This window comes from Harpia harpyja, chromosome 6 (assembly GCF_026419915.1).
Source record: "Harpia harpyja isolate bHarHar1 chromosome 6, bHarHar1 primary haplotype, whole genome shotgun sequence".
NCBI lineage: Eukaryota > Metazoa > Chordata > Aves > Accipitriformes > Accipitridae > Harpia > Harpia harpyja.
Window position 1 is genome coordinate 35,717,420 of NC_068945.1, and position 20,746 is coordinate 35,738,165.

Consider the following 20,746-nt stretch of genomic DNA (forward strand, 5'->3'; position numbering starts at 1 on the left):
TACATAATAATTCATTTCCTGAAAGGGATGTAGCTCCGTTCCTCTTTCACGCTTAATTCATCTGTCTGCTTTTCTGCCTGTGCTTAGTGACAATAGGTTAATACTCGACTCCACTATATCAATGGGTATTTCCCATTGGCTTTCATGGTACTTGTGATCTCCCTGTCTTTATCAATGGAAAGAAAGCATAAATTTTTAAGTAACGGGTAAAGATATGAATTAGTCATAAAGCCAGACTATTTACTAATGTAAATAATTTGTTGTGCTGCAGATATGAATCCTTCCAGAATTATTCAGAGACGGTTTCTGAGAAACCCCACTCCATCAATGCCAATGGGCAGAGGTGCAGAAATTCAGTTCGTATTTGTGATCGCAAGCTTGAAACAAAAATAACACAAGCTGCAACACGCAAACAGGCATGTCCCACTCAAAGTATTGCATTACAGTGCTCGTCCCACATACACGGCAAAGTGACAGTCAGTTATCACCCTGCAGTGTCAAGCCATGAAGCGTCTAAGGTGTGGCTCTTCCTGAATGAACACGAACAAAGTAGGGACCATATACAGTGGCAGGATCCTCCTTGGCTACCAAACACCATTCTGTTCCAAAGCACATGATTATTTCCCCCCCCCTCAACCTGCAGGCTCATTCATCACCGTATTATTCGAGTTTCGTGCTGTTATAACTCTGTTAACACCGGGTACATAGAAACTCTGATTGCCTGCTGATGCTGAAAGAAAGCACACATCTTTCCAGTAACATAAAACCGAGTTTTGTTCTGTAGTTTCTTTCAAAACAAGCTGTTCCACTGCATTCAAGTGCATGAGAGCTCTGTAAATTAAGGGCCACTTGGCAGCACAGTTCTAGAAAAGTTAAATAAAATACATTATTAAAAGTCAAAACTTGCCTACATAGAGCAGCTTTTTTTTTTTCATCCCTTCCTTCTACATTATTTAACTCCTGAGTTTTTGACAGATCTGTATTTGTTGTACACTTCTTTTGCAACCACCATAACAGGGAGAGAAAAAAAAAACAAACCCCAGAACAAAAAAAAAAAAAAAGTCAATGTCTTTATTAGACTATTTGTTTAACATTTTAATCCAGGATACCCTCCTACCACACTCAAGAAGAATACACAGTAATACCCATCAATTTTAAAATCAATAAAAAAAAAAAGAGTTGTCTTGTGGTCTTGCATTTAGCCATTTCAGCTGAAAGCAACAAACCAATAGCTAAAAACAGCTGAATCCAGTAGAATGTAAATAAGAGATCATTGCCAAATCTTTCCTGGTTACCAAACACTCTACCAAGTTTAAAGATCCCATTGCGATACCTTTGTACTTTATTTGTAAGGCTTTGAGTAAGCCACTCCCTTTCCATATTTGTTTGAGTTTATGCCCGTATTCCCATGATTATTGCAGAACAAATCCAGGTGAAAGGTTGTTCTTGTTTCACACCAACATTCGTCTGAATTTCTCCCCCTTTCCTGATGATATATTTTTAAACCATCAACTGAAATCTTAGAAGAATTCAACCAAAATATTTGAAGTTCAGTTGAAGGGGGTTTTTTTTTTCTTCTTCAGAAACAAGGCACCTTTCACAAAGTACTTTAACTGCACAGTGGGTCTCAAAGACCTCATTCTAAGGAGCTTTTGTGAAGTTTCCAAAGGAGGAAAGACTTTTCCTCCTTTTCTCCTTTCTCCAGTGGACTGAGAACTCTTTGAATCAGAGTAAAGAGACCAACTATTTGGATATCTTTTTGCTTCATCAGTGATATCTGTGCAGTACTGGATGCACTCCCGAAGTCCTGCCTGAACATATTCCAGGCTGAGCTGTGCAGGACTTAGGAGGGGTTCTCTGAACACCATCTCTCCTCTGCACCTTCGCTGGGAAAGCATAAACGCGTTCCCAGGGTGTTACACAACTTTGCCGCAGGTAAAGCATGAGATACCGAGTGGGAACGGTAATTAGAAAAAATTTGAAACTGAGTGACCTTCCCTCAGTGCTAACATGCCACATAGTACTAGCTTTGTCCTGACATGTGAGGCACTTCTTTTCTGTATCTAATCCAGGAATCACTTTACATTTCATGAATCTACATGCAATGTGAGTCAGATATAAACAGAGTTGCCCAACCCTTTAAAAAATTCCATTACACTTACTCTTCCTGCCAGTTCAAGTGAAAGTTTTAGGCAGATCAGGTGGCCCACAACTGGCTAACTTTTTTCCTCTGGCGTGAGAGGCTGGGATAAGAGAGTGGGTGACGGCGTGGATCGCTATCTGCACGCAGACATCACCAGACACCTTTTCTTAGCTCAGTCCTGCCGAGAGCTCTTTTCAGGTCTCTGGCACGCTCCAGTCTCTGGTCGGCATGGTCCTTTCCAGGTGTCGGTCTCACCAAGGATACCTTTCAGGTGTCATGCTGTGCATTGCACTCATGGCACAGGGCTGACCAGACAGCTCCAGAGCTCAGGAGCTTCCCTTGGTGGATTACACTTCTCCAACAAATACCCATGCTAGAGCTGCATGGCTTACAAAATACTAGGAATTCCCTATAATCATCAAGTCTATTTTCTTTTTTCCTTCTCTCTTCCCCCCCCTCAAGTTTCATATTTCCTGCCCACCTCAGAGCTCCACTGAAATGGAATTAAGTTATTGATAGGCATCTCCTCCTTTATTACAAAATAAAAGGAGCTGGGGGGGATCTACAGACACAGCCTTGCAGGTGCCTCACAGGTACAGAAAGCTGAGAGAAAACAAGAATGTTTTGTTTGCAAAAACAGGAGAGAAAATGCATTTTTTCAAGCTCTTGGTACTGAACAGTAGAATTTGCTTATATTCACTTACCCTTTACTGCACAAGGAGTTAGCACAAAGGGTAACCATGGGTTTCTCCCCAGAACTTGCGAGAAGGCTGGCTGATATATATCAGAGACTTAAAATGAAGTAAGTTCAGAAAAATTAAGCTAAAAATTTTACATTTAAATGCATTTAGAAAAATAGGCTCATGGGGCTAGAAAAATACATCTTTGCCCTCCACCTAGTTCCTTCCTGAAACACTTGCTTGCTGGCTGATTACTGCCCTCCTCTCCCAATATAAAACAAAATAAGAAATCTTTATCTCCAACCTCACTTCAGTGACTCACACCAAAAACATACCCTTTTACTTCCCTGAACTTCTGAGGAATTTAGAAGTGCAATCCTCAAAGCCCCAAGGGAAGTTTGGCATTTCATAATAGCCCAGGAGCCCCACCTGAGGTATGAAGAATGCTTTGAAACATGCCTGTGATTAATTAATTAACATATTGGCACCTAACTAGCTTTTTAACACTCCGCCTAATGTTTTAGTTTAGAGCTGCCTGTGCCTGTCACTGAGACTGTGTGGACTGATGCCATTATCTTGTAAAGAATAATGCATTTTACATCTAAGTAAACATAACAATGTAACATAGATACAGCAACTTGAATTAAGGATTAATTACAATGATTCGTAGTGCTTAAATAGTAGACAGTTTACAAAGGGAGGAAGCAATTACTTCTAAAGACAGGGGGTTTTTGCTTCAACATTTTTCAGCGGTTGCATCATTCTTACTCCTGACAACAAAGTCAAACTCTGCCCTTACATCTGCTCTCCCCTCTCCCCACGTAAGGCTGGAGCCCTCCACGTCTGGGTGTGTGTGCTAACCTCCACCCAGGGCAAAGTCCCCAGTGGGCACCGACACGGCAGGGAGGTGATGGATAATTAACCCAGCAGCCTCATGCTCCACGCTTCCATGTGGATGACGTGGTTCAGGCAGTCCTGAGATTTAGGCCATCCTGAGACTCAGGCCCTGCGTTCTCTTTCCTATCAGCTGAGGACCTCAACTGGGTCATTTAATTTGTAGAAAAAGACATTTGCTCAAAAAGGGTAAGTTATATTAAACCTTCATTGAAGTGTTAACTAAATTACTTGGTTAACCAGGGTATTTGGGAATATTTTTGGTTGTTTAGGTAAGCATGAAACCCACACGACCATAATAACAAAGTACAACCAAAATACTTAAACAAACACAAATCCTCTCTCCCCTTCCAGCTACTAGAATAAATAACTTGTTTGTTGCATAGGAGAGAGTCTTAGGCAAGTACTAAATCAAAGGAAGGCGTTTTGCTTTTAGGCCTGAGAGTAAGGAGGTTCATGGCCATCCGTGCGTCTTGTGGGAGCACATTGCACCGCACAGCTGTAACTCCAGGGAAAGCTGTCTCCCGTGCTCATGGCTTCCCCATGCCAGTTAACAGCTTATTGCAGGGAGACTGACAGCAGAGGAGTGCTTCATCAAAGGCAGTGCTGGCACAACTGCTAGCACGTATCCCAGGTGGGATTTTTGGGTTGGTTTCCATCAGCTTGGAAGGGCAGGGTCAGTCTGGAGGTGGTGGCTCTGACTGCTATCAGGGTCTGCCACCTCCAGCTCCTCGAAGAGGAGCCCGAGCAGAGTTGAGAGCGGTTGTCCCTTTTCTTTCTTTTCTAACTTGTGTACTGGCCTTTGCTTTGGTTGGACTGCAGGCAGCAAACCTCCTGAAGGACCAGGAAGCACTACAAAGTTGTATACCGAATTTGGAGGTGGTTTTTTGAATGTCCCACGGATCAGTGGAAAGCTCGTTTGTTTCCTAATGCAAAACATGGAAGAAAGTAGTAAGCAGCACAGGATTTCTCTTTGGAAAAGGCGCGAAGTCTAGATCTTGCAATCGTGTTCATCAAAGGTGGCTGCTTTTCTAGTGAGACGCAAGATAAACATCAAAACTGGATCAGTGTTCACAAATAAAACCATGAGATAAAAAATTCTGATGGAAAACAAGTGAGAGTCAGTTTAGAAAAAAATGCATATAGGAAATAATAAGCTTAAAGCCTTTGAGAAAGAGCAGCCTTACTAGAAAAGACTGAGTTGATACAGAGTGTCAAAATGTTTATAAGCCTAAAAATTTATAATTCAGTACTGTTGGTACAGAACGAGGATATGCTGATCTTTCTTGTATGACTCTATATACAGATCTGGATACCTCAATACCAGAATGACAGCCACAAATTGGAAGGAATTCAGCAAAGAGCAACAGTGGAGATAAAAGCTACAGAGACTAATGTAGGTTGAGAGAGTAAAGAGGTTAACACATAGCCTGAGGGTAAAAGAAAAAAATGGTAACTCTTACAAAATATTTGAAAAGTGTGAACAGCAAGGAATTAAACTGTTTAGATTGCTACACTAAGAAGTAAGAATAGTGGAAGTAAGAATGGTAACTTATCCTACCCATTGTATTACTAAAGAAATACAAACATCATGTACTGAGTAGTCTCATTTGGAGGTGGAAATTAGGAAATGAATTTGCTTCAAATCTGTTGTTGCTATGTTTGTTTTCCATTTTTTTTACACACTAGTGTAATTTTTTTCTCCAGAATAACATCACCATAGTGTACTGAATTACTTCCACAAAAGATTTTCTCTCTCTCTGTAAATGTACATGTAGGGTAGCCAAGAAACAAGAGTGGAATTTTTTTTTACTGCTGATTGAGCATCCGTCATTTCCACTTTCCCCACATTTCCAAACTGTGTGTTCTAGGAGTGACCACGTTTCCTCTCAGCAACAAAAGCATTACAACCACAGCCAACGTCATGGTGCTTAAGACACAGGCAAGTCCTGCCGAGATGAGCCTTGACCCAGCATTTCATCGTGGACCATGCGAACAACCCTACGCCATTGCAGGTGGCCAAGTTTTGCTGGTGATTACCTGTCTGTTGCTAGGCTTGAAGGCACATTTGTAACCAGAGCCCCATTGCCTTGACAGGCTCATAATTCACAGGCTAATCAAAAATAGCTGATGACAGCATTTGTTGTTCAAGGGAAGGAAATAGCCTTTGAAGAGCATTCCCACCCGTCGGATTTCATTATACAACACTGAAATACATCTTTCTGAGCATCTGGAGATTTCACATCCTGCACATTTGTAAAGCACAAACTTCAGTCTTTCCCAGTGGGATGATGGGTGAGAAAAAGCTATCAGGTGTGAATTCCAGAACCTGCTTTTCTCCTCCTCCCTTAAAATTTTCACAGTTGATTGTACAGCCTGAGTCAACAAGACTCAGCTGACTCAAGCTGTCCAGTATGATCATATTTTTATTAGACACTCTTCACAACTTTTATTCTCACTATATGGTACAAACCACTGCATTTTCAACAAAAAATCACCTGCGTAAAATGTTACATGCATCATTTAGGATTCTCAGTTAGTTCTGAAAAGGTTAGGGGGGAAATTTGAAGAAAAATGATAAACACAGTTATGTGAAATCTATAGTATTCAAATCATGCTAATCACAAGCTGTATATACTGATTATATATTTGTACACAAATCTAGTCATAAAGGAATCTTTGAAGCACAAATTCACACTGTATGCTACCAGTTTCCTCCTTAGAAAAAATTACTTACTATCTAAAGAACAATTTGTATTTTTGTCAAATATTTGGATAACGAAAGCAGTGAGAAATTCCAAGCTCAATTACTCTTCTTCCACATAGCTTCCCTTGACAAAAATTAATCTAATACTATTACACTACCTGTTAATTATAGTTTAAATCCTGCATAAGCTTAGCTTTATAACCAAATTTTGTAGTTCTTAGTTGAAAAAAATTACTTTTGAAACCAAGAGGAATGTTGACAAATCAGAACTGCAAACTGCAGTCCTGCACAGTTATAAGCTGCGCAGTTGCTTGTTTGTATATGAAAACAGCAGTATAAATTAGTCCAAAATCTAAATTAAGAGCACCGATTTAGAAAGAAAACATGTCCCAAAAGAGTCGAAGAGTCAAAGACTTGCTCATTATTTTTAACGTCTTAGATTCTTCTCTAAGTTCAGCTGTGGGTGACAACAGAGAAAAGCTGCTGCATTTTCTCAGGCGTTCGGTGGCTGTAGGTGATGCCGGTTGGTGGTCTCTGTTCGACAGCCGGCCACAACCAGAAACTGCCCCTGCACCTGGCAGCCATTTCTGCACTTGTTCAGGAGCGGGGGGGCATCTACAAAGTGACTTTGCTCTCCCCCAAGGCCTGAGCACACACTAGTGACCCTCCCACTGCCTCTCCTGAGGCTCGGCTTCTCCCACAGCAAAACCTCAAGGGCACGAGCCTGAATTCCCTGGAGGCTACGGCAAGGCTGGCACTGATTTCATACCCTATGACTATGTCACGCCCTGGCTTCAGACACTAGAATTATCAACCTGATGTTTTCCGTCATATCATCAGCAATTAAAAAGGGAAGCAGGAGACTGAAAAAATGAAGTGCCATATGGAACAAAATGCCAGGTGGGGTATGATCCTCCGTGCACGCATCCTCCTCAGCATCCCATCCCTCCGGTGTTACGGGGAGACCCGGCACTTTGCACCTGAGAATATTTTGGCGGTATAAAAAGCCAGATTTGTACGCAGCCAACTCTGATGGGATTGACCTGTTGAGTTGTCCATGTCTTACCAGCGGAAGTATTAATCGCTTACTGGGAGGTGTTAGCCCCACAGCAAGGAAAAACAGCTACGCCGTTACTCTACGCGCACCAAGGCAGGTAATACATTGCATGAGACTGGATTCTGTTCCGTCCAATAATCTGACCTTTGTAAAAAAGAAAGAGCCCATTAGGAATTAATGTACTGCATGTAGAAATGTCTGCTTGCATTCCTCTTTCGCAGACATGTGTTTGGCGCCTGGGGTATTAACTTTCAGACTTTGTTTCTTTTTACTGCATATTCGTCTGCAGTACTGTTGCCTGCAAATGGGGTGCAGTAGAAAAACAAGCTGTGTTGTCTTTGCCCTTTCCCAGTTCTCTCAGATGAAAAGGTAGTTCATTCATAAGATCATAAGTGATCTTAATAATTTCTTATATGAGACGCCGTAGTCTAATGAGAGTTTATTTTCAACTTTGGTCAGAACTGTAACCCACATTAAGTTTCTATTTATAAGTAACGGGGGGGGGGAGGAGGTTAATGCTCCAGTAGCAATAAAATAAACAGCATTGTAATGAAGTGTCTCTGGAAAACAAGATGAAAATAAGAAATGCTTAGACACAAAACTAAAGGCAAATCATTGTTGTTTAATAAACATACAATTGCTTCCAAAAATATTACATCCTTATCTGGTTCAGAGCTACATTATACACTATTTTGATTAGGCTTCTTGCATAAATAAAAAACAACTCTTATTTTGCAGACGCAAGAATGAAAAATATATTCAGCAGGATGTTACTCACAAACCATGCCAAAGATAGTTTTGACCGTAATGCAAAGAAATCAATCTGACCAATGAACTGTACAATTTATGTTCTGAAAACTGTTCTATAAAACAGAATTTGCTACATTTCTTCAGAACTAATGTATTTCTCACTTCATATACAAGCATACCATTAAGTTCAATCCAGTAATTTTTTTTTTAATATAGCTGAGAGTATGTTTTGATTATATATCTTTCCTTGTGTTCCAATGCATTTTTGGTAGTTCTACTCCTTTACCCTTATTTTGCAAGAATAACCATGCAGGTTTCTATTTTGACACTATCGGGTTACAATGCTCAAGGCAGACATCAAGAATTATATAACTTGATAAGGCCCTATACATTTTTTGCTGTTTCTAAACCAGTAGCTAACAACAAGCATTAGTACCTATGTATAATGCATACTATATTCATGTGTATAATGTATATTATATTCATTCAATATTAAGCAAAAAATAATTTCAATAGCAGGATGTAACTGCTTATACATTACCAAATAAACAAAGCTGGAAAGAACATTTATGTGAATACACTCCAGAAAAGAGTAAATGGCAGGAGAATACTTGGGGCAGAAGTCATTTCACCATCTTCTAATATGACAGCAACCATGTGTTCACATATGCACAGCTACTCAGTGCAGGAAAGCTGAGATTAAAAGCTCCTGTGCATGAATACATGTGGACAACGATGTTAACACTAGTCACTCAAAAGGGGATAAAGAGGCAACGGGTCAAAAAAAGGAAGTGATTTTTGTTAGCAGCATTACCCTCATGTATTCACTAGCACCAGAGCTTTTAAGGCTTTGAGAGCAGAATTCCTTATTCTGTATGCATGGCCAAAAAAAGGCTCACACAGACCATAATAAACAAGAACTTTCACACAGTGAAGTGGTTACAGTATTTACCTTCCTGAAATGGATGTTACTGGAAATGAAGTGTCTTTGAAAAAACACTTATTTTCCCCTACATGAAATACAAACAGCTTTTTATCATCATTTTTTGCTCATTGTTTAAAGCTATTTCTAGGTATCTCTGGATTTCTAGCTTAAGATCCCCTGTGGGGAATCTATTCTAGATGGAATTTCATGGTGATATTTCAAAAAAAGAAAGTCTTCCCTTGGCATTTTCACAGCTTTATCTGGTGCTATAACTTATCGGTAGCCATTGAGCAACTGGTTGCCATGAACCAGAGTAGCACCTGCTATTCTGCTCATAGAAAGGTATATTGATCTGGATGTTATGCAGTTAATTTAATGATGTTTTTATTTCATTTTTCAACATCAGTTCTACTCATTTCAAACAGCTGTACAGAACCGGGTGTTGTTATTGTACAGATAATAGTGCAAGGTTGCAGAAGAGTCTTTCTTCATTTGTAAAGAAAACCTGATCCGAACACTCTTGTTCACAACTCATTATGTTTACAAACTGAAATAGGCAAATTCAGAGACAAACTCTCAGGCTCCCCCCTTCTTGGTTTACCCCAGTGAGAAATGAGCCCCTTCTTTTCTGTCTTGCCGGGACTTTTAGCCCCTATTCCTTTGCCTACACAGAAGGGAGAGTTCCTATGTGGGATTATACGCCTTGAACTGTCTCCGTGCCATCACCATTGCCACTCTCCCTCCTGATCCCGACTGGGCAGAGAAGTGACACACCAGTGAAGGGACACAGTATCCTTCCACACGTCCTGGAACCTCCTCAGAGAAATTAGCAACATTACATTAATGTAATGCACTTGATTACACAGAGCTAGAGATGGGTCCCATTTGAAATGGACCCATTGGATGGGTCCCTTGACAGCCACCACATGGGACCTCAGTGGGCAAGGGGACCAAGACCCACGCAGGTCCAGCCTCTGTCTTGAACCTCCTAGCCAGAAGTCGAAGTGACTTGCTCTGGCTGGGACAGCTCTGGATCATGAAACCATTTAATCATCAATCACATTAAACCATTACATCTCCTCTTCTGAAAAAGATGAAGGTGAATTCTCTCTCCATCCCTTCCTTGCTTTTACCCACAACAACAGGTGAGCAAAGCCTCAAACCAAGAAAACCTGACACATCCTTTCACTAACATCACTTCAGTACACTTTTACCCTAATTAGCTCATAGTTACATTACCAATACTTGTCCAGAAACTTGTCTTGCCTCACTAGATAACAATGAGTAGAAATTTCGTAACAAACACACAGCTGAATCTTCTGTTAGCTGTGGGTATAAATCCCAACCTTAGTGCTCTGTTAATACATCTCTAAACTGGATATCTCTATTCCACTTAATTTCCAATTTTAATGATCTAGATTTTAAAGCAGCTGTGCCCAAGTAAGGATGTGAAAGTTGACTGACTTCCTCTTCAAATGAAAACCAGACAACCCTTTCCAGTCACAGAGAAATGATGAGTGACCCACTATTTTGTAAAACTACTCTATGGAAAGCAAGAAGATTTGGAGATGCTTAGAAGGAAAGAAAAGTCACTGAAAGAAAGATTATTCTCACTAGCTCCATGAACCATCAATACCTTCCTCTGTGTTCCCTAAAATGGATTCGTTTTGGTTTTTTTCTCAGGAGGAGAGTAGAAAGCATAAGAACAGGGATCACAACTTTTCCAAAAGATTTGAATAATGAAAAGAAAAAAAAGCAGCTTTGGTGGCAAGTTATGATACTGGGATGCTAGACAACAGATGTCACTTCTGGGGTCTGTCAAAGACTTTCTGAGTGACCTTGGCTTAGATAAGTCAAAATCCCTCTGGGCTCCAAGTCCATATGTTAAGCGGGGGTAACAGTAACACCGCCTTTGTGAATCTGTAGAGATAGTTCCTTAGTGTAATAGCTGTCTCCTAGTAAGTCCATATCAGGCACCTAGGACATTATTGACCTCTTATCCAGGTTGACACTGCTGTATGATGTAGGCAACTATGATGCAATAGCTGCTCAACAACTTTCTGCGCGATATCATAACACCTAATGCAGATCCAGTTAGCCTTGTGCACTTATTCAGTCCCAAATAAAATAGTGTCTGAGCATATCTAACCTGCCTGTGTTCATGTACCCACTTCAGGTGGGCAACTGCTTCTGGAAGAAAGAAATACTGATGTATGAGGAGGCTAAGAAATAGTTTCTCATGAGATCTTCAGCATCTAAGTTAGATGTAAGAGTTACTAAACACCTAAGCACAAACTGCAAGTCTTGAAACACCATCAGTGACAAGTGCTCTCCCTCAGGGGTCTGTATTGGGACCAGTACCATTTAATATCTTCATCAATGACACAAACAGTGGGATTGAGTGCACCATCAGCAAGTTCGCAGATGACACCAACCTGAGTGCTGCGGTTGACACACCTGAGAGACAGGATGCCATCCAGAGGGACCTGGACAATCTCAAGAAGTGGGCCCATGTGAACCTCATGAGGTTCAAAAAGGCCAAGTGCAAGGTCCTGCACCTGGGTCAGGGCAACCCCTGCTATCAATACAGGCTGGGGGATGAAGGGATTGAGAAGAGCCCTGCAGAGAAGGACTTGGGGGTACTGGTGGATGAAAAATTGGACACAAGCCAACAATGTGCACTCGCAGCCCAGAAAGCCACTGTATCCTGGGCTGCATCAAAAGAAGGGTGGCCAGCAGATCGAGGGAGGGGATTCTGCCCCTCTGCTCTGCTCTGTTGAGACCCCACCTGCAGTACTGCGTTCAGCTCAGGGGTTCTCAGCACAGGAAAGACGTGGACCTGTTGGAGCGGGTCCAGAGGAGGGCCACAAAAATGATCAGAGGGCTGGAGCACCTCTCCTATGAAGAAAGGCTGAGAGAGTTGGGGTTGCTCAGCCAGGAGGAGAGAAGGCTCCAGGGAGACCTTATAGCAGCCTCCCAGTACTTAGAGGGGGTTTATAGGAAAGATGGGGACAGGCTTTTTAGTAGGGCCTGTTGCAATAGGACAAGGGGTAATGGTTTTAAACTAAAAGACAGTAGATTCAGATTAGATACAGGGAGAAATTTTTTTACGATGAGGGTGGTGAAACACTGCCCAGAGAGGCTGTAGATGCCCCATCCCTGGAAACATCCAAGGTCATGTCGGACGGGGCTCTGAGCAACCTGATCTAGTTGAAGATGTCCCTGCTCATTGCAGGGGGGTTGGACTAGATTACTGTCGTGGTTTAAGCCTAACCAGCAACAAAGCACCACGCAGCCACTCACTCACTCCTCCCCAGCAGCGGGATGGGGAGGAGAAAATATAACGAAAGGCTCATCTGTCGAGACAAGGACAGGGAGGGATCGCTCACCACTTATGGTCACAGGCAAAACAGACTCAACCTGGGGAAAAAACAAAATCAATTTAATCTGTTACCAAACAAATCAAGACAGGAGAATGAGAAATAAAACCAAATCTTAAAACACCTTCCCCCTACCCCTCCCTCCTTCCCAGGCTTAACTTTACTCTTGATTTTCTCTACCTCCTCCCCCTCAGCAGAGCAGAGTGATGGGGAATGGTGTTGGGGTCAGCTCCCCACATGTCTCTGCCGTTCATTCCTCCTCAGGGGGAGGACTCCTCACTCCTCCTCTGCTCCAGCGCAGGGTCCCTCCCATGGGAGACAGTCCTCCACGAACTTCTCCAAGGCGAGTCCTTCCCACAGGCTGCAGTTCTTCACAAACTGCTCCAGTGTGGGTACTTTCCATGGGCTGCAGTCCTTCAGGCACAGGCTGCTCCAGCGTGGGCTTCCCCATGAAGTCCCGGCCATCTTGGGGGGCATCCCCCTGCTCCAGCGTGGGGTCCTCTCTCCCCAGGCTGCAGGTGGGCATCTGCTCCACCGCTCACCTCCATGGGCTGCGGGAGCATCCCCTCCTCCCCTACTGACCTCGGTACCTGCACAGGGGTTCCTCTCCCATTCCAATCTCCTCCCCTGCTGCAGGTTTCCCCTCTTAAATCTGTTCTCCCACAAGTGTTACCACTGTCACTGATGGGCTCGGCCTGGGCCAGCGGCGGGTCCGGCTTGGAGCCAGGGAAGCTTCGAGCAGCTTCTCACAGGAGCCGGCCCTGCGGCCCCTCCCATGCTACCAAAACCCCACCACACAAACCCAATATGATGACCTTTAAAGGTCCCTTCCAACCCAAACTATCCTGTGATGCTATGATTCTATCTTTCCTGTTGCCTAATCCTGTATGCACCTACGTCTTTGTCAGCAGAGTTCTTCAGTACACTCTCTGGTATCTGCACATGACCCAGCATCACCAGCAACTGCTCTGTGCCCCATGCCCTGTGATACCTCCGGTGCCACTGTGCATGCTTTCTAGTGCTGCGTGGCATGTGAACACACTCCCTACACCTCTAGGAGCAAGCACTGGAGGAAGTATTGCAGCAGCTGTTATTTTACTTAGAGGAGGAAGAGAAAAGTCCTGTTACACAATAGCTTAGTGATTACAGAAGATAAGGAAAACCTGCCCCTAGATCCCAGGTAAGTGCAAACCCACCTCCGCCATCTCTCAGAGACAGCCTGAAGTGGGATCTGAGGCCACACCGTAGTAAGGGTGTCCCTGAAGCAGTCACACTGCACGTGGCATAAGTGATGATGCTATAATTTGAGTGCGAGAAAGACCCTGTGTGACTCTCCAGTCGAGGGGTCACATACTGGCCAGGAAGGCAGAACACCTGAGTTCCCAAACCTGCTCCAGCTACAATAATACATAAACAGCTTTGTGTCATCCATGGTAGAAGAGCAGGTGAAGCAAATCTCAAGTACTCACACATATGCATGTATATAAATGTGTCCTAAGAGAAATGAGTCACTACACATCATTTTTTAGACTAATAGTGAAGGTATCTAACTCTAAGGAAGACTCCTGACTGGAGGAAGGCTCCACCTACAATGTAGAGTTAGCTCCAAAGCTGAGTAAAGAAATGGGGCTCAGAATATACTTCATAATAAAGAAAAACTGGGAAAGAGCAAGGACAGATGGTCAGAGGTCTGCAACGGCTTCCATGTCAGGAAATGATCAAATAATTCAGGATACGATCAAATAATTCAGGACTGTACAGTCTGCGAAACAGATGACTGAGGGATGTGGCAGAAGTGTGTAAAATCCTAAGCGTCATGGAGAGGGTAGTCTGGCACCAATTTTGTACTGCATCTACCAATTCAAGAGTGAGGGATATCAAATAAAGCTCCAAATAAGAATTCAAACTGAACTAAAAGGTGTAGTTCTCATTAAATGGGTGGAATTCCTCGCAAGGAACATCAGTCAATCAGATCACCTTTTCCTATGTTCTTCCCTAGGCATCGGCTTAAGATGACTGGTAGTTTGGAGGCAGGAATATGTTTTAATTCAGGAAAAGGAAAAAACCAGTCTCCCACATCACAAACTTTACAGTCAAGTTCCCTGGATCTGGGGAAATTGCAGGAGTCAGCCTACCTGGCATGCTAGTTATGAGGCTCGCTCTTGAAAACCACCCTCATGATCAGAATGCCTGCCTGTCAGATAAGTATCGTAGACAGCTGCTGGGCTGGGTGAATCCTTGTCCTGACCCAGCACAGCCATTCTTGTGTTCACCCAGCCCCACGGTATCTCTGTTGATTATCAGAGTCTACTGATATTGACTATCAGTATTAACTTGTTTCAGTATCTAACTCTGCACACACCCCTGCTTTGGCATCCCCTCGATAGGTATTACTTACCATGAAGATACATTGGCATTGCAGCTTTGAGTGCTGCGAGCCTTTGCTCCTATTTGGAGCTAACACTTAAAGCCAGCTTCACGTTGCTTAAAAGGCACTCCAACATCTGAAAAATGGACCCTGTTAGTCTGTTAAGATGGTAAGCTGGGAGCGTAGACATCATATAGAGTGGGGAACAGCGTTCCTGAGGAACAAGCTAAAAACCCCTGCAGAGTGGGGAGTTACCTAGAGGCAGCCAATAGGAAATAGGGTTTTTTAAGGAATACCCTAAGGGCCACCCTCTCTGGGGTTCAGACAAACTAAATACTTCCAATGGGTCAAGATGCAGGTGAATGAGCCTGTCTGGAACAAGGCATAGGTGCTGAAATAAATCTTCATCATCATACTCTACTGCCTATGGTTTTGTAGATTTGGAAGTTACACAGGTTTTATAACCTAACCTCTCTCCTTACCTAACTTCTGTCTAGATTGCACAGGAAGTGTCAGCAGGGTATTTTGGATCTTGCCCTTAATACAAACATGTCTTGAGAGGAGAATCAGTTAGCTACATAGAAAGAGTCTGATGAAAACTTAATTAAAGTAGATGGAAGTAACTCCATTGTACATCCTACTCTGGGAATATATGAACCTTATGGAGTTTGAGTTTTTGTGAACCTAAGGGATTTTTAAACTCTCTGAGGGCTTGCAAAATGAATTTAGTCTCTTTTTACTCTGTCATTTAAACTCACAGTTTGTTTTATTTCATATAAGGATAATTCAATTTTTTAAAACCACAAAAAATGTTTTTCTAGCTACAGACAATCATGTGCAATGTATTAAGGACAGAACAGCCTCCAAGTCCAAGGTTTGGCACAGCCTCGGTCCTAAAGAGACATACTTACAAAAATTGGGATTTTTTTTTCTTTCTCTTTTCTCTGCTGCTTTCCCAGGGTGTCTCTTTCTTTTTCGCACAGTGCATGCTCTGCTTCTTTTCTCACCCTGTTTTTCACCATCTATACTTCTGTCTTCTCCCTTTTTCATAGTCACCCTTAAAGGGATAAGTAAGATGTGCTCCCAGTAACACTGGAGTCAACATCAAAATTTTTAATGAATAATATTTCAGCAGGTTTGAAATCTGTCAGAATGTTTTAGCCCACATCTAATAAGAACAGGATGTCCATGGATTATTTCCAGTGCTCTCTCTTGTGAGTTTATCGCTTCTGATTCAGAAGCACGGCATTTTGAATTGCACCGGGCCAAACCTTCAAAAAGTATTCACTCACATTAAAATTTGAATTTGTTTGGGAGTCTTCATGCTCCCTTTTGCACAGACTCATTATGATTATGTCAATACGTGAAATGATGACAAAACTGATCAGAGTAAGAAGTTAATTTTAACTAAATACATAAAAAATTCAACAGTTGGGAAGGACCCAGAGATCAGAAAGTTTTTTAACAAATTTGAGATCGCTGTAAACAGTTAATGGAGATTTCTTTAAGAAAAAAAAAATCTAAAAATGTACACAGGTATGTATCAGTAAAATACTCAGCACAAATATTGAGCATTCTCTTTATCAGAGACAGAGTTGAATTAAAGGTTCAGTCAGGTACTTCAAAGCAACAGCCCAGTCTCCAGGGCCACCAACCACCGGCACCAGGAGGAACTTTAAAACTAAACCCAGCTTCTATTATTGTGGCACGTCATCATGCACATTATCAGTAGTGGCACACACCTCAAACCTTACCCGTCCTCCCGCAAAAGCATCTTAAAGTCTAGGAGGTTTATTTATTTGATATTATTCATCCTGGGACACTGGAGTAACATCGTAATATTTGTGGGAAGGATGGAGCGAGAGCCACTGGTTTCTAACCAGCTTCCTTCCTCAGATAATTCAAAAAGTCCAACAGCACCTTCCAAGCTGAAGAAAGAAAACTTGAACGTTTATAAAGCAAGGTAACTTACAAAGAATAGTAAATAATGTGCTATCAGAGGCACAAGTTTCACAAGTCACATTTTTTACGCAAAGGGTAGACAGAAGGTACATTCTCATACCATCAAATGCTGTTGTTCCTGAGCCTGGTTTGCACAGAGGATGCAGTTTATTGGTTCTTTCTTGTGTCACAAAATGTAGAGTAGTTCACAGGCTACAGTGATTCAAATTTCCATATTTTGAAAGACTGCAACTGCTTCTCCAGTCTGTAAAATAAAATCCTTTTCTTGTGACCCAGTGCAGAGCCCTCATGCCTACATGATGAGCAGAAGGTCAGAAGGGATGCAGTGCTGGCCGCTCCGCACTGGCTTAAATATCCAGGTAAAAAGGAGGTGTGCTTTGATTTTGGGCATACTTTATTCCACACATGTATACGGTTAGAAACATTTATTGCATCCAAGCTACTGCCAGAAACCAAGCAAGCAGATTTTGGATCTGAATTTACCTTTTTGTTGCATTTTTAAGCAAAAGTCCAACAACACAGGTCAATCTATTCTCAGCTTACAGTCTTTTAAAGCACAGTGATAAACTCCCTACGACTGACAGCAGCGTTAGCATTAGCATTTGCCTATTACTGTGTTGCCTGAAAGTCCTTGGCAGAAATCATGATTCTGCCTGTCTAGATGCTGCAAATGGGACTTCGTGAAGAAGGTCAATATTAACTGTGATTATTAGAGTTAGCTGTAACCAGAACCACTGCTCAAAGGAAAATTTTGGAAAATCTTGGACGCACATTCAAACTAGCTGCTCTGGCCACTTCTGTGGTAATTGCTTAGTCTGCATTCTTGAAACCCTTAGTTGCTAACTCTGACTGGCTTTAAACCGGAGCCCCTTTTCCTGTCAAAATCCCAAGACACAGAATCAACAGAAACAATGAAGGAGAAGAGGATGTTATTCTACTTCACAAAGTATTAACTGAACACAGAATAAGGACAGAGCCTGCACCAAAATGTAAGGAAACTGCAGTTTTATATATTGCAGGCAGTAAACTGCCTACATCTGAAAGGTCCTTTCTTTTTCTCTAGAAGCAGAGGAGGCTGTAAGTGCAAACAAATGATAAAACTAGTATGAACAATACAGGAAGATCTAAAAAAAAAAAGACATCATGGAGTTGTTAGACTCTGTCTCTTAAATAGTTAATGACCATCTTGCATTGGTGTACTTGCATAATCTCAAAACACTTTATTATTGAGAAATGAACACAGATTATTTCCTTTACAAATACGACAGTCAGAATATTTCTGTATTATTCATACGAGGTTCCTTTCCTTTACAAAATGCCACAACTCCAGTCAGCAAACAATACCGTTTTATTAACTAGTTACTCAACCTCACATGCAAAGTAATAAACCTTGTGATACGTTGCTCTTGCTCCATCAATTCTCCCGCAAATAAATGTCTTTTGATGACAAAGAAGCAGTATCTCCCATCCCCCTTGAATGAATATGTGTTAGTTCTGCAGCATTTCTGTGCTACAATGAATCTACAGAAAAGACTTGAGGTGATGGCACAGATTTCACAAAATATATTAGAAACTGCTTACATTGTAAATTCCTCTGTACCCACAGTTAAAAGGGACATGTAGCAGCTTGCAGCTTTGCTGTAGGAGAACCTGCAACACATATGCAAAATAATGAAAGAAAACAAACATTTTTAAGGACCTGATCTTGCAAGTTGTTGAGTCACCACCAATGATTTCCATGGGAATGTTTGTGCTTAAAGTTAAGAACGTGCTTAAGAGCTTTGCTGAGTCAAAGCCAGAGAACTGAACTTCCCGCAGCATTTGTATTTCTCCTCATTTGAAACTACAAAGATGATCCTGACACTTTCCTCAGCTGTTTTTATTAGTTGATGTATTCTAGGTGTAAGCAAGTTAGAACAACATGCTTTCCTTTTCACTTAAAACTGTGCATTTTTTCCTGTGTGCCGAAATACTTTTAAGAAAACTCCTTCTCTGCCTAACCTGAAAAGAACTCATTGACACATTATTATATTTCATAACTAAGTAAAGTGAGTACTTTGAGTATGTGATTTACCATGTGCTTTATCTGATTGCATTTGATCTGCCTGACTTTTTAATCAAAAGGGGAAATAGATTTATCTGTGGTGAAAACATGACACAATTACCAACTCTGCCTAACTTTCTGGAATCTATAAGAACTTTCTGTACTTAGGTTTTACAATTGTATTGTGAGTCATCTTCCTAGCACAGAGATGTCATCATGTTTATGACACCATGTTTTCTTTTTCTTTCCCCAGTTTCTGTTCTGGCTTTAACTGAATAGTTTAACCTTAGACTTTCCCCATTGCTTCCTGTGTTAAATCTGTGCTGCTGAGAACTCTTTGCTGATCTATTAACCTCTTGCATTCATGTTTACTATGTATTGCATAGCCATTATTAAAATCAGTAGCATTTTCCTGGAAACATTTTTAAGGCCGTTGAAGTATTTTGGACTGTTGCCTGTTAGTAATCTCCCTACAAAGGTTACTGTAAACCAATGCTTGGCCAGTTGAACTATGATTGTTGCTCATGTTATCGGTGTTCTCAGATGTTGTCATTCTCAAATGACTGGGATTCTGTTGCAACACAAGCTTCACAAATACAGGAAGAAACAGTACAAAAGAACTCACTGTTGCCCAGATGATACAGGTTTTAAAACTCTTTAACCAAAATGACACATGACTTTCATCAATGAGCAATGTCGTAATAGTTCTCACACTCTTGGCCAGGGTCAGAACAGCTGGTTTTTAAGAGCAGTTTTTTTACAGAAGCTAAAATGTTAAGAAGTCAATGCTTTAGTCCTTATGCTGGTGGGGCTCTGCGAGAAGGTGGATTGCTGAAAGGATCTAGGTTACAAGCAACCCTGGAGAGGCTGATACATTGTGGGGTAGGGGTAGGAATGAGAGACCAGCAGAAGAGGCATGTGCGAGGAGGCAGGACTCCTTGAACTGACATTATCTTTGTAACACAGACTGACATCCTGAGAAATACCCTCCTGCGGCCGGGGAGCAGCTATGGGGAGGTGTGAAGAACTCTGCTGCAAGTTCCTAACGCCTTCAGCGAAGGGGAGAAGGCACCAAGTCTTTAGCAGCAGCTGTGACTTCCAAAGGCGAGTTATTCACAGGTGTTAAAGAGGTTACAAACTCATCCCCTCACCCCAAAGTCTACAAACTACAGCTAAAAAATTCCTCCCTTTCTTGGGATTGCTTGTTCCTTCAGATGTTGTGATGTTGCTATTTCACTGCCACTGCCGTCACCTTACGCATTTTTCTTAACTGAATCCATTCTGAAAAATGCACTGAAGGTGAGGCTAGGTTTAAAGAAAGCCCAGCCAGAAAAACTTCTCTGGTTGTGGCAGAACCAGTGTCAGTGGTTACCCATGCAGACTTCCCCAAGCTGCTTATTCAGGCCTCACCACCCATCCTGGGCGAGATGGCTGCACCTTCCCATCTGCTGGCGTCACTGCGTGCATAGCCTCCTCTAACCCAGTTCTGTCAAAATTGATCCAGTTTTTTTTTTTTTTCTTAAATCCCTCACTATGAGGTATTTAAACTCACCCAAATCATTCTGACAGAATAATGTTAATGAGTAACCAGACATTCAATTCTGCTGGAGGCTGGGGGTAGGGAGGGGGACAAAAATTTCCAGTTGGAAAAAAGTGGCAGGCGGGTGACAACAGCCTGTGTAAGTCAGCCCTTCACCCCGTTGGCAGCCACCATACGCAAGCTAGTCTCATACTGACTAACAAAGCCAGACCTAGCCCTTCAGTTACTCCTAACTCTCTGATGCTTTTCAGTCAGTCGACAGCATCTGTTACTCAAGAACAAGCAGACAAGACAAC

General features: G+C 42.0%; 2 long non-coding RNA genes across 2 annotated transcripts; both read right to left on the minus strand.

Moving 5' to 3' along the window:
* Window positions 1-8,138: 8,138 nt before the first annotated feature.
* On the minus strand, window positions 8,139-14,021 carry LOC128143333 (uncharacterized). Its single transcript, XR_008235729.1, has 3 exons — window positions 13,434-14,021; window positions 12,546-12,576; window positions 8,139-9,969 (listed from the first exon to the last, which is right to left on the minus strand). It is a non-coding gene; the product is annotated as an uncharacterized LOC128143333 (long non-coding RNA).
* A 644-nt stretch (window positions 14,022-14,665) lies between these two features.
* On the minus strand, window positions 14,666-20,502 carry LOC128143332 (uncharacterized). The gene is made up of 5 exons (XR_008235728.1): window positions 20,321-20,502; window positions 18,448-18,516; window positions 16,967-17,110; window positions 16,659-16,832; window positions 14,666-15,040 (listed from the first exon to the last, which is right to left on the minus strand). It is a non-coding gene; the product is annotated as an uncharacterized LOC128143332 (long non-coding RNA).
* Between the last annotated feature and the right edge of the window lie 244 nt (window positions 20,503-20,746).